We start from the raw sequence: 13,443 nt of genomic DNA, 5'->3' as shown, positions 1-13,443 counted from the left end.
TTCTGACTCTCTCATATCCAGGTGATACAAAAAGGGTAACATCTCCCAAAGATAAAACAGTCCTCTTGGCATCAATTTTTAAATCCAGCTCTTATATAGATGACCAAGGTAGAACTTCTGCTGTTTCACAAACTATCCACAGTATTCCTCCTCTCTAATAAGTCTCTTGGCCCTGATTTTATTCCTCCTGTTATACTAAAAGCTTACGCTCCAGAACTTGCACCTGTCGTATAATCTCTTCAAGTTGTCATACTCATCTGGCATCTCATCTTGCTTGTACCCTACAGCCAAGCAAGCTTTTGTCCAGCATGTTGAAAAGGGAGATAAAAGTCAACCATCAAACTATCACCTTATTGCTTTGATCTCAGTACTCTCAAATATAGGTCATTAATAGTCAACTGCTTCACTACTTAGAGAACCACCAATTACTTAATGATCATCAATATGGATTCTGCAACTCTTGTTCCACTACAGATTTCCTTGCCAACCTCACCTGCCTTTGGATGTAGGCCGTGGAAAAGTTTGGAGAAACTTTCAAGGTATTTGACTGAGTCTGGCATCGTGGTCTCTGTACCAAGTTATCATATCACAGTATTTCTCCTTCCCCTTTGCAAACAGATTGCCAGCTTCCTCTCTGGTCATTTACTGTGGGTTGTTATGGTGGGCAGTTTCCTTTCATTATATTTTTTAATTAATGCTAAGTGTACTCCAGGGCTCAGTGCTGTCATCCACACTTTTCCTCTTATACATTAATGATCTCTCACTGACATTCAATCTTATTCATAACTTTGCTGATGACAGTACTTTCCACTCCTCTTTTTCATTTTCAAAACTTGTGTGCTCAGGTAACAAACACTTCAAGATTTTTTTTTTTTACCAGTGTCTTAAATATTGATCTCTTTGCCATTCTCAAGTGGGGTGAGGATGATTTGGTAATTTTTAATGCTATCAAAACGTAGTCCTTTCTCATTTCCAGGAAGAAAGACCATGCCACTCTCTCCCTTGTTTTTGACAATATTCCTCTTGTCAACTGGGACTTTATCTTCTTGGATTAACTCTCACATCAAATCTATCCTGCCATAAACACGTCAGGTCCATAGTTAACTTAGCCTCCAAAAAAACTTGGTAGTTTTTCCCATTTCAAACAGTACTTCTCTCTTTCTCAACTCCCAATACTTTTTAAAGCTCGAATCTGGCCGTCCTTAGAATACTGTTCACACATTTGAGGTGGTGCATGTAGAACTTCCCTCAGAATACTTGATTGTATAGGCATGTTAGCAATTCACTTAATTGATGACCCCTTGCTCACTGACTCCTTTCAGTTGCTTTCTCATAGATGCTCTGTTTGCTGTTGCATAGGCACTGCTCTGAACTGTTCACTATCATCCCCCCCATTTTCCCATACTCACATACAGATACAAGCAACTGCCAGTCAACATCCATATACAGTTCAACTCCAAACTCATTGAACCAACTTCTCATCCTCTGCCTTTATTTTCTTCTCCAATGACTACAACCTTCGTGTTTTTAAACAACACATCAACAAATTTTTCTCTTCCTTCTAACCACTTACCCACACACATGGCACTCTCATGTGCAGTGCTGATATATATATATATATATATATATATATATATAGGGACACGGTCAACTGGGCAACGGAATAAAAGATGAAATATGCAATTCTATTCTGTTGATCTATTACCAGGTAAAAATGAGTTAAAAGAACAGTATAAACAAAAAATTTGAAAAATCTTGCTTATAATTTTTATTTCTGAGATTCACTGTATAAGGTGTCTTGTTTGGCAATTTATCATTTGGGCGTTTTGTGTGCAGTTATTTAGTTTAATATACATTCGCAAGATATTTTGACTTCTATTAAACAGTAAGACTAGTTAAAATATCTTGTGAATGCGTATTAAACTAAATAACCGCACACAAAATGCTCAAATGATAAATTGCCAAACAAAAAAATTTAAATCTTGCTTATAATTAAGTTTATTTAAGTTTATTTTTATTGTGTAGAATTACGAATTGTATTGAAGTTATATTGAAATTTCCCATAGAATTACAGTATAAACATAAAATTTGAAAAGTCTCGCTTATAATTAAGTTCATTTTTATATTTATATTTATATTTATTCGCAAGATATTTTGACTTGTATTAAACAGTAAGACTAGTTGTTTGTTTATTACATTGTTTCTGATATTTGTGTCAATATTACAGTTACCACGTGCAAAGAACAAGTTTCAGTAAATAAAAGGTATGTATTCAAAATTTATAATCTTAATTGTATACTAAATTGTATACATGACATCTAAATTAATTTAAATAAATTTCAAACTCTTGATTATCTCTCAAATGAAACAAATTGCTGAGTACAATTATATAGAAGTATAGAATTATTTCACTATTGATATAATTAAGAATTTTTTTACTACTTTTCAAATAGTGCTGAAAAAATTCTTAATTATATCAATAGTGAAAACTTTTTTTAAATTTTATTTTTATATTTATATTTCTTGTTTCTATTCTTCAGAAATGGATAATTCAAGAATATTAAGTCAAAGAGACGAGGAAAAATATGCTTGGAATGGGTATCTTTATGTTAAAGACAAGATTGATAAGAAAGGTTCAATTCAATTTTGGTGATGTGAAAATAAAAACAAAGGATGCAAAGGTAAAATCTGGACAATTGTCAGTGATGGATCACTAATTTCTGAAAAACAGGAACACACCACATGTAGCAGTTCTGGAAATGCGGCCAGAGTAATAACGCAAGAAGTTAGTACAACAACTAAAAAAATTAGCGGATACGACAATGAGCAACCCATCACAAATACTCAAGTTCTACAAATGTTTCTTCTGCGGTAGAAGGAATGCTTCCAAATCATAGCAGTCTGTGCAGAAATATTCAAAGAAGAAGATTAAAAAATTTAAAAGCCCCAATTAATCCTGATTCTAGGGAAACAATAATTATTCCTGAAGAATACTTAAATTATGAAATCAGTCCATCACATTTGAACGTTTTTTATTGGCTGATTCTGGATCAGAACAGGTCGACCCCATGAGAATATTAATTTTTGGTTGTGAAAGCCATGCAATGTGGAGCCAAAGCATGAATGAATTATTTATGGATGGCACATTTTTACTTTCTCCGCCTCTTTTTGCTCAAATTTTTGTTATTTTGGCTAGAAAGGATGGAGGTCCTGTTTTCCCTGTTTTATATATTGTTTATTACCTAATAAGACTCTTGAAACATACACAAAATTATTTTATATGATAATACGTGAAATGTGGCCATTACTAGATCCCGAAAATATAAATGTTGATTTTGAAATTGCCATTCATCAAGCGTTACGTATAGTATTTACACAAGCTAACATAAATGGTTGCTTTTTTTCATCTTGTACAAAATCTTCGTAAGCAATTAGCTTCCAGATATAATTCTGATGCGCAATTCGCTTTAAATTCAAAAATGATCACTTCGCTTGCTTTCGTTTCAGAACAAGATATTATTTATGCTATTTCTGAACTTGAGAATTATTTATCCAATGAATTTGAACCAATTTTAGAATGGTTTATGAACACATACATAGGTCATCTAAGGAATAACAGAACGAGGGCTCCACCGATTTTTCCCTCAAACATTTGGTCTGTGCACCAAAGAACAATAACTGGAAGCGATAGGACAAATAATGTTGCGGAAGCCTGTCATTGAAAACTGCAATTGAGCTTTGGAAGCAGCACAAGTCATCCAAATTTATGGATTTTTATAAATGGACTACAAAAAATTCAAAAGCATATGATGTTGATTATGAAAGAGCAGTAGCAGGTTTTCAACATGAGCACAAACGTAGACGTTATGATGAAGCTGACCAAAGAATTTTGAAAAAAGTTATTAATTACGATAGGGAAAATATAATAGAATATTTACATGGTATTGCATATATCTATAATATGAATTAATAAATTCAAAAAAATTGTCTTGAATTTCATATACTTTTTTGTTTTATTGTATATATGTAACATTTGTAAATATGTTTGTCATCATCATCATCAAATTCCTGCCATGTACTCTCAAGGGGTGTACAGGATATGACAGTACTACATGAAAAATTTACATCATTACGAACTTCCTATCTACAATTTTCCTCCAAATCAGTCTGTTACTTGTCAAGACTCCAACATTATCAGATCTTATATTTCTATCGTCTAAGGCACTTTGTACCGTATCAATCCACCTATGTCTTGGTCTTCCTCTGGGTCGTTTACCTGCCAACCTGGCAGAGAACACTTGTTTTGCTAATCTTTCCTCTCCCATTCTATTTAAGTGACCATACCTCCTGAGATTAGCTGCTAACGCATTCCTGGATGTTGACAATGTCAAGTTCTTTCCTAATATCCTCATTTTTAATATGATATTGCCATTGATGCCATCTGTTCACGCCTCTAATCTTTCTCAGGACTCTCATATCTGCGGTCTCTAGTCTTTGGTCAAGTGTTTTACTTCTGACCCAGCTCTCAGATCCATAAGTTAAAACTAGTTTGAACACTGTCTTGTATACAGCTAATTTAGTGTTTCGACTAATTTCTCTCTTATTCCATATGAATTTATTCAATTGACTTCCCACCATACCAGCTTTGCTGATTCTGTTGTCTATTTCTATATTTAATTTACCATCTTCAGTAAAAATCGTGCCTAAGTAGCTGAAATGTTTCACTTGTTCCACAGGTTCTCCATTCACAACACAGTTGACATTTTCAATGATTCTACCTATTTTCATTGTCTTTGTCTTTTTATTGCTGTTCTTCATACCATATCTATTACAACAGCTATTCAATTTAGTCAGAGAATCTTGCAGACTTGTAGCAGATTTATTTAGAAGTATAACATCATCCGCATAAAGCAAAGAGCTGACATTAACATCTCCAATTTTGATATCAGGTTTAATACCACTTTCCTTCATAATGTGATCCACATAGATAATGAATAACAGAGGGGATAATGTACATCCTTGTCTCACACCAGATTTAACATTAAACCATCTTCCTGTACTCCCTTCAATTCTAACTGCTGACTTACAACTCAAATAAAGACTAAGTATTGCTTGATATAATGCCCCATTGACACCATATAACTGCAGCGTATTGAATAGCTTCTCTCTTGGCACTTTGTCATATGCCTTTTCCAAATCGACAAAACTTAAATACAGATCTTTGTTATATTCCCATGCTTTCTCAACTATTTGTCGTAAAGTGAAGATCTGATCCTGACAGCCTCTATTTGGCCTGAATCCAGCTTGTTCTTCACCAAGCTTTTCTTCCACAATTCTTCTCAACCGTTTCTCAAGTATACTTGCATAGATCTTGCCAGGAACACTCAGTAGGGAAATACCTCTGTAATTCTCACATTCAGTTTTATTTCCCTTTTTATATATGGGTACTATGAGAGCTCTACTCCAATCATTGGGAATTCGTCCCTCTGTCCAGGCTTTCTGAACTATGCAGTGCAGCCACTGTAAGACTTTTATACCACTATACTTCAGCATTTCTGGTCGAATATCATCTACTCCTGCTGCCTTTCCACATTTCAAGCCTTTGATGGCTTTTTCTACTTCAAGTATGGATATGTATTCCTGACTGCATGCCTGGTCTGTGTTTTTTATCACTGTGCTGTCATCACTGCTTGTTTCATTTAGCAGTTTTTCAAAGTAATTACTCCATACTTCAAGGATATCTTTTTCTCCTGTTTTCATGTCACCTTTATCATCTCTAACTCCTTTTACAGCACTCTTTCCTCCATTCGTAAGCTTCTTCAACAACCTCCAGGATATTTTGCCACCTTCTTGATATTTATTTTCTATATTCTTGCCAAAGTCCTCCCATGACTTTTGTTTAGCTAGTTTTACACACTGTTTAGCTTTCTTACATTTGTCTCTGTATTCTGTAAGAGCACAAGCTGACTTATTTGACAGGAACTTTTGATATGCTTTCTTCTTTTCCTTCACTGCCTCTTTAACTTCCTGTGTCCACCAGGGAGTTCTGATTTTTTTATCCTTGCACACAACCTCACCACATGCCTCTCTGGCAGAATCAATCAATGTTTTCTTCAGAGTTTGCCACTGAATCTCCAAGGTTTGATTCCTGTTCTCAAAGGTTTTCATTTTCTTTTCAATATATGTTTGTTAATTACAAAATAATATTAATAAATGAATTAAAACAAAACTATTTTTTCTTTATTTTAATACTGTGCAATTATACCTTTTCATTTTTAAATCATTTTTGGACCACCCGTTTTAACCATCTCTTTCTTAAATGATCCTACAAATTTTGATATATGATATAAACGAAAATATATAATATAAATATTAATTAACTAGCTGACTCATTTTTTTGTATGGGAAATTTCATTATAACTTCTATACAATTCGTAATTCTACACAATAAAAATAAACTTAATTATAAGTGAGATTTTTTAAATTTTATGTTTATACCGTTCTTTTAACTCATTTCTCAAAAAAATATTTTTTAAATTTACCTGGTAATAGATCAACAGAATAGAATTGCATATTTGATCTTTTATTCCATCGCCCAGTTGTCCGTCGCCCATTTGACCATCACCCAGTTGTCGTGTACCCTATATATATATATATATATATAACATAGTTATTTTATGAATCCTTATATATAAAAGGATTCACAAAATAATCATGTTTCACATCTTGAGGAGATAACAGTAAATAAAGAGTAAAGCTACAAGCAGGTAATCTTCACAATGTTAAATATTTAAAAAAGACTAACAATGGAATGCACATGTATGCTCTATAGTAACTAGATGGTTATTGGTTTTATGTGTGCCACTGGTATCTGCTTTGCATTAGATGTTTTATGATAAAGAACCAGACTTGGTGTTAGGTCATGCTTTTGTTTTGTTGCACTTTTGTGGATATTTTAACATTTCAGATGACACTTTAAAAGCTCTGGAGTAAAAATTGTAATCTACATAGATCATTTTAGCTCTTTCCATATTATCCCATGTTTAGATTCTGTTGTGTGTGCTACCAGTACTGTTTTATGCTTTCTTTCTCTGCATTCTTAAAATGTCCTGATATATATATATATATATATATATATATATATATCTTCTGACCTGCCTGCCTGTCTTACATAACCCAAACAAGTACAGGTGATCTTTTAAACACCAGGTTTCTTAGGTTTCGTAAATATTGATGTGGAGGTTTTTGAAGGATTAAGGAGACTTGAGATCTTGTCACAGACAAGATTTCAAAGTTACTCACTAACAAGGGATTAAAGTGGCCTTCTTCCCACTCAACAAGATCTAAAGTCTTCTTAAGTCTCTGCTGGCCTGGTTGGCCGAGTGGTTAGCTTACCCACTCTCCAACCAACAGGTTGCAGGTGGGTTTGAATCCTGCTGCAGCCATGGATGTGATTGTCTTACCTTGTGTACTGTTATAACCTTTGATATGGCACAGTATGACCTTTACTGTCCTTGCACCATTAAAACCATAAATCATTATCTTAAGCTTCCAAACCTCCCCACTCCTGCTTAAGGAAACCTGGTGTTTACACGATTACATGAAAATGTTCTGACATGCATATCTTTACTGCCTTGCCTGTCTGTCAGAACATTTTAAAGACATAAAGAAAGAAAGAAAACAAATCAGGATTGGCAGCACACACAACAAAAACAAAATCCAAACATGAAATAAATATGGCATAACTAAATTATAGTTATTATTATTACATTACAATAGATTACAATTTTTATTCCAAAGCTTTTAAGTGTCGTTCTGAAATATTAAAATATCCACAACAGTGCAACAAAATACTCATGATCGTATAACATGTCTGGTCCTCTGTCATAAAACATGTAATGCATGCAGACACCAGTGGCTTGCATAACACCACTAAACCATCAAGTTACTATAGAGTGCTTGCAGATGCTTGCATGCAGAGTCCAGATTTCACAGGCTATCTGGAAGCTTATGCTATGAGTGTAGGCTTTCAGGATCAGTGTGAGATTAAATGACAGTGATGGGATTGGTGAATTGTGGGAGGAAAGGGATATTACCAGGGGAAAGTTGCTATGCTGATATACGAATGTAAGAAGTATTAGGAATAGCAATGCAGAGTTTGTAGTCTTGATGTAGTTGTCAGTCTGCAAATCATTGGTATCAGTGAGATGTGGTTAAATGGGGATGATGTACTTATGGGAATAGAATATGATGGTTGTAATATTTTCAGAAAGAGAGAAAATATTTAAAAAAAATGAGGTGGAGTATTACTGATGATTTCAGAAGAGTTGTTTTCTTCCATGTGAAACATAAAAGAAAGCAGTAGTGATAATGGCTTTGAGGCCATTTGGTAGATTGAGGTAAACACAAATTTTGATATTTAGTAGAGCAATGCTACTGGCCAGGAAATGTAGAAGGAGATGATTTTATAATGTTTAGACAAATGAGACTGGTGAATGAGAAGAAGATGATAATAATGGGTGACTTTAGCTATGGAAGCATTGATCAGAAGCAAGAGACTAGTATAAGTAAGGAGATTGAATTTCTTGAGCTACTTAGGGACAACTACTTTATGCAGCACATAGTTGAAGCAACACATGGGACATAAGTATTGGATTTAATAATTTAATAATATCTCATACAGTGATGTCATCACAATGCCACTAATTTGGAGTATGATCAGATGGGTTTGACATGAAGAAGTGGCTAGACAGGTTGTTGTCTTGTCCTTTGAAGAGTCTTAGATGTTTCCATGTGCTCCTTGAACTGCTTTGGCTATGTCGATTATTTGGGTAGATGGGTACAAGCATCATAAGAAATGTGGAATTACTGAGCAGGGGTGATGTGCAGTAGCATGATGAGTTGAAGGGAAGAGAAATCAGCTGTGTTTGGGACTTGTTTCAACATGAGTTACTTATGGCTTTGTCAGATTGCATTCCTGAAGTTAGAAGGAGAAATCAAATAAAAGTAAAATGGATGAATCATGGAATTATGCAGGAGCTTCTGAGAAAGAGGATGTTATGAAGGAGATATAAAGAACAGGGTACTCCCCTCAGCAGCATGCAGAGTGTAAGGCACAGGCTAGGAAGGATATGAGAGTAGTGAAAAGGAAAAATTGGCTAAGCAGTAAAGCAAAACCCTAGATAATTCTACAATTATGTTATCAATAGAATAAAGGGTGAATATGACAACTGACTATAGTTGCTGAAGATGTAGTGAAAATGTTCAGTGAATATTTTGTTGGTCTATTTCATGTGTGTGTGTGTGGGGGGGGGGGAAGGAGGATAGGAGCAATGTTGAATAACAATAGGAAGGAGTGCAGAAGACACTGATATTTCAGTAATGAGAAGTATTTAGAATATTAAGTAATCTTGATGTTAATAAGGCTGCAAGAGTGGATGGGATGTGACCATGTATAATCATGGGAATGTGCAAAAGAGCTGGTATTGCCTTGACTTGATTGTTAAACAGGAATCTGGCAACAGGAACAGTCTGAGAAGTGGAAAGAAGATAAAATAATGCCATTGCATAAGAGAGAATCCAAGGCGGTGGTGTCCAACTGTAGACTTGTATGTATATCAAGTGTGGTGGTAAAGGTATTAGAGGCTGATTACAGACTGAATGGATTGATGAGAATGAAAGGCTTTTAAGAGAACAGCGTGGGATTGTTAAGGGAAAGTCTTGCTTTAAACTTGTAAATTAAATTTTACAATAGAGTGACTGGTATATTGGACAGAGGACATGCTTATACAGTGATTTATCTGGACTTTGCTGAAGCATTTGATATGATACAATATGATAAACTATTGTTAAAATTAAGTAGGATGGGAATGGATAGTCAGTTGATAGCTTGGTTGACTGATAGGAGCCAGTGAGTTGTGCATGGGAATGCAGTGTCCCCTGAAAGGAAAGCAGTGAGTGGGATGTCAGATTGTTCTGTTTTGGGACTGCTGTTATTTAATTTATGTATCATTGATATAGTTAAGGTGCGAGAGGAGATATTCAGTTCTTTGCTGATGATGCTAAATAGTCGATGTCAGAAAGTTCTGATACAATGTTGATGCTTGGGACTGAAGAATGGGGGATGTCACTTCTCTGAAGTGACATCCCCATTCTTCCAGAGAAGATGGAATGAGATTTATCATATTGGAGGAACTTTGCTTAAGGAGGTGAAGGAGACGAGCGATCTGGGATCTTGGTGAACAGAGAACTGAAATTCAGGAGGCTCATTGCTAAAGTTGTATAAGGGCTATCCATAAAATTTCTGCTATAATGTAAAGAACACTCCCAAATATAGATAAGATATGATAATTCTGCTGTATAAGAAACTAAACAGGCCATATTTTGGTTTCTGTTTATGACTGGTCATCTGGCTATATTGATAAGGAAAAACAGGACATCCTGAAAGTTGTGTAAAATGGTAACGAAGAGAAAAATGTGGAGTAGATATTTTACATGGAGAGGAGATGTGTGTGTGTTAGTGGAATGCATTGCTAATGTTTTAGGAATTCTTGGAGTGTGAATGAGATCTCCTATGATGAGTTCATCGACTCTGAGGTTTGTTTATATGTATGAATATTAACCAGTGGCTGCTCATGTTCTTACATGATTAGAGGAGATCTCATTCTAATGGTAGTAACAGTTCAAGGAGCAGTTTCTCCCCCACCATCCATGAAGGTACTTCCATATATGAAGGTACTTATAAAAAAAAAAAGTGTAATGCAGAAATGCAAAAGTTCAACTATTAGATGGATTGCTCTCCTCTGTACACAATCAAGAATTCTTAAGGAGATTTTGAGTGCACCATTCCAAATGCTAAGGTCAGTCAGATCTGGAATGTGTTGAGTGTTAGGAGTTGAGCAAGATAGAGAGAAAGAGAAGGTGTTTTTAATGAAAAATAATACCTACATTTTTTTGGAGGGTGAGTAGGTTATGAATGTAATATGTTCATGCCAGGACAAAAATGTGAAAAGTCAGCACCCCAAGAAAAGCAATGAAAAAAAACTGATTTTGACTAGAAATTAGAACATTATTGAGGGTAAAAAAGGGAAAGTAAGATTCTTTCAGCTAATAAGACAAGATTATATTATGTTTTGATAGCATTAAAATTCTAGATTATTTTCACTCCCACTAGGGAATGTGAAGAGATCACTATTTAAGGAAGATTGTTTTAGAAGATGCTGAAGCTTGAATATCAGTACTACAAAGTTTATAAAATGAAGAAGCAGTACTGTCATCAGCAAAACTATGGATATGTAGTTAGGATGGCATTGATGTATAGAATTAAGAGTAATGTATAAAAGTAAAAGTGTGGGTGAGAGTACAACACTATGGTTTTCCTGCATTGATAAAGAAATCGTATGAGAGGAAGCTATCTGCCAATCTCATGGTTGCTCTTCATATTTCCAATGTCTTGGAAATATGAAGAGCAACCATGAGTTTCTCCAAATCGTTCCATGACCTTGTAGAATGAGCATGGCAGAATCCATATTGGGGAACATTAATTAACTGACAGGTCTCCAGGTAGCTGGTTGTTGATGACCTTCTCCCTTGCTTTCAAGAATATTCAGGTGAAGGCAATGGAATGATACTTTTCTCGGCTGACTTTTATTCCTCTTTTTACAGACTTGCTTCCATATTGTCAGATAGATGCCAGATGAGAATGACAGGTTATATAGGTGATAAATGCAGGTTGGTTGTTAATTATGGAGTACAGATTTTTAGCACAACTAGCGGGATGCCACCTGGAGCAGGAGACTTATTAGTATGAGTGGTGTAATGTAAAATGCTAATGCATTTTATTCTACACCATCAGAAATAATGCAATCATTTTACATGGATATGAAGAAAAGAATTTTCTAATTACAAGAAACCAAGCATTATCATTTTACATGATTTTTTTTTTTTCCTGATGTTCTGACAAAAGATAAGAAGTATGCTGGGAGTAGTTTGTGGAATTGTGGAGAGATATGATTTGGTTGTCTAAACAACAGTTGGAGAAAAAGACCGGTACTAAGTGGTCTGCTTTATCTTTTCAGTTTTCAAAAACAACTTTGAAAGCTGTTGATATTTTTATTTTAGCACTCTTCATAAAATTAAAACTGAAAAGACATTATTCAGCAAAATGTAAGCTATTATGTTATGTGTTCTTGATTAATCTCTCAGCATTCAGTTCGATTTCTGTTTACTGTACCATTCCTAGTTTGTGGAGAGGGGGAAGCACACACACACGTGCACACACACACTCACTCACTCCACTCACTCTCTCTCTTGACTTGCTCAATAATTATGGAGTGCTGTTCATGCAAGACATTAGCCATCAGCCCGCACAAGTGGATAATGCCATGTCACCAAGAGGAACTTTATGCTAGTTGAAAAAGAAATTTCATCTCTATCTCTTTAATTTAATTTTTTTTTTTTCATCTGAACTCCTTCCTATGGTTTGGCATTCTCTTACTGGCAGGGCAGCTGCTTTTGATTGGTCATTGGTCAGTACTTAGTAGTTCTTCATTTTGTTTTAAGGTTGGTTATGGTGGTCATTTTTCCTGCAACTAACTCTAGTGCACTACACCTTTGAAATTCCACCCAAATGCACAGTGCTGGTTGTTATCTGATGGACTGAATGTTGTTTAACTGATGAACTGCATGCACAAACTTTGAACTCAGTTTTGTGCATGCAGAACCGTTATTCATCACACATAATTTGTTTGATGAGATCTTAATCCCAAAGATTGGCAAGACTTTCAACAGACTTTGACATGCTGTTGAGTTACCTTGTCCTTGTGTAAATTCATGTGGACTATTTCAACAATTTTTGTTGAGTTTGCCAAGCTAGTGTAAATGGTGATGTACAACTCCTTAGGAGTACAAATTTCATTTAGCAGTCTAAGTACTTCTAACCAGAATGTAATTAGTCTTTGAGAATGGTGCTTTTGCTGGCCTTGCTCTTTTTTTTTGATAAACCAGTTAAATGCAGTGCTGTTTTTTTCAGCATTCAAACCTAATTTGTGCTGTTCCTTGTAGATGTTTTGGATTGTTTTTGCAATAGTATTCCCACATTCAAACTCTTAACATAGTACAGCTTATCAAACAAGTTTAGACTCCATCATTTCTGGACTCTGGAATCCAAAGACCTCATCGCAGGCCAAACTTCTGGAAAGTGGGGGTTGACTTGACGGGGGGGGACTGTGTATTATACATCCCTGCCCATTAGCGGCTCTAATTACAAAGAATATATAAATATCACACTTGATTCAGAACGTGTCTTCAGTATGACAGTGTGAAATATTATTCTGATTATATCTTTCCCTCCTTCATTCCTACACATGAACTAAATTATAATTACCTACTTTGAGTTCCTTCAAGATTCCGATTTTTTTCATGGTGAGTATTTTGCATTTCAGC

General features: G+C 35.0%; 1 protein-coding gene across 2 annotated transcripts in view; it reads left to right on the top strand.

Annotated features, from left to right (window-relative positions):
* Positions 1-13,443, top strand: part of LOC150107481 (nucleolar transcription factor 1-A-like) — a 554,391-nt gene that overhangs the window by 32,699 nt on the left and 508,249 nt on the right. For both annotated transcript variants that reach the window (XR_016548246.1, XR_016548245.1), the window contains exon 2: positions 2,228-2,264. The gene's annotated coding sequence lies outside the window, so the exon portion shown is untranslated. The remainder of the gene's footprint in view (positions 1-2,227; positions 2,265-13,443) is intronic.

Source organism: Typopeltis vanoorti, chromosome 4, assembly GCF_054136105.1.
Source record: "Typopeltis vanoorti isolate ZY-2024b chromosome 4, IOZ_Tvanoo_1.0, whole genome shotgun sequence".
Taxonomy (NCBI): Eukaryota; Metazoa; Arthropoda; class Arachnida; order Uropygi; family Thelyphonidae; genus Typopeltis; species Typopeltis vanoorti.
The sequence above is the reverse complement of the archived record's forward strand: the minus strand, read 5'-3'. Positions and strand labels throughout refer to the sequence as shown.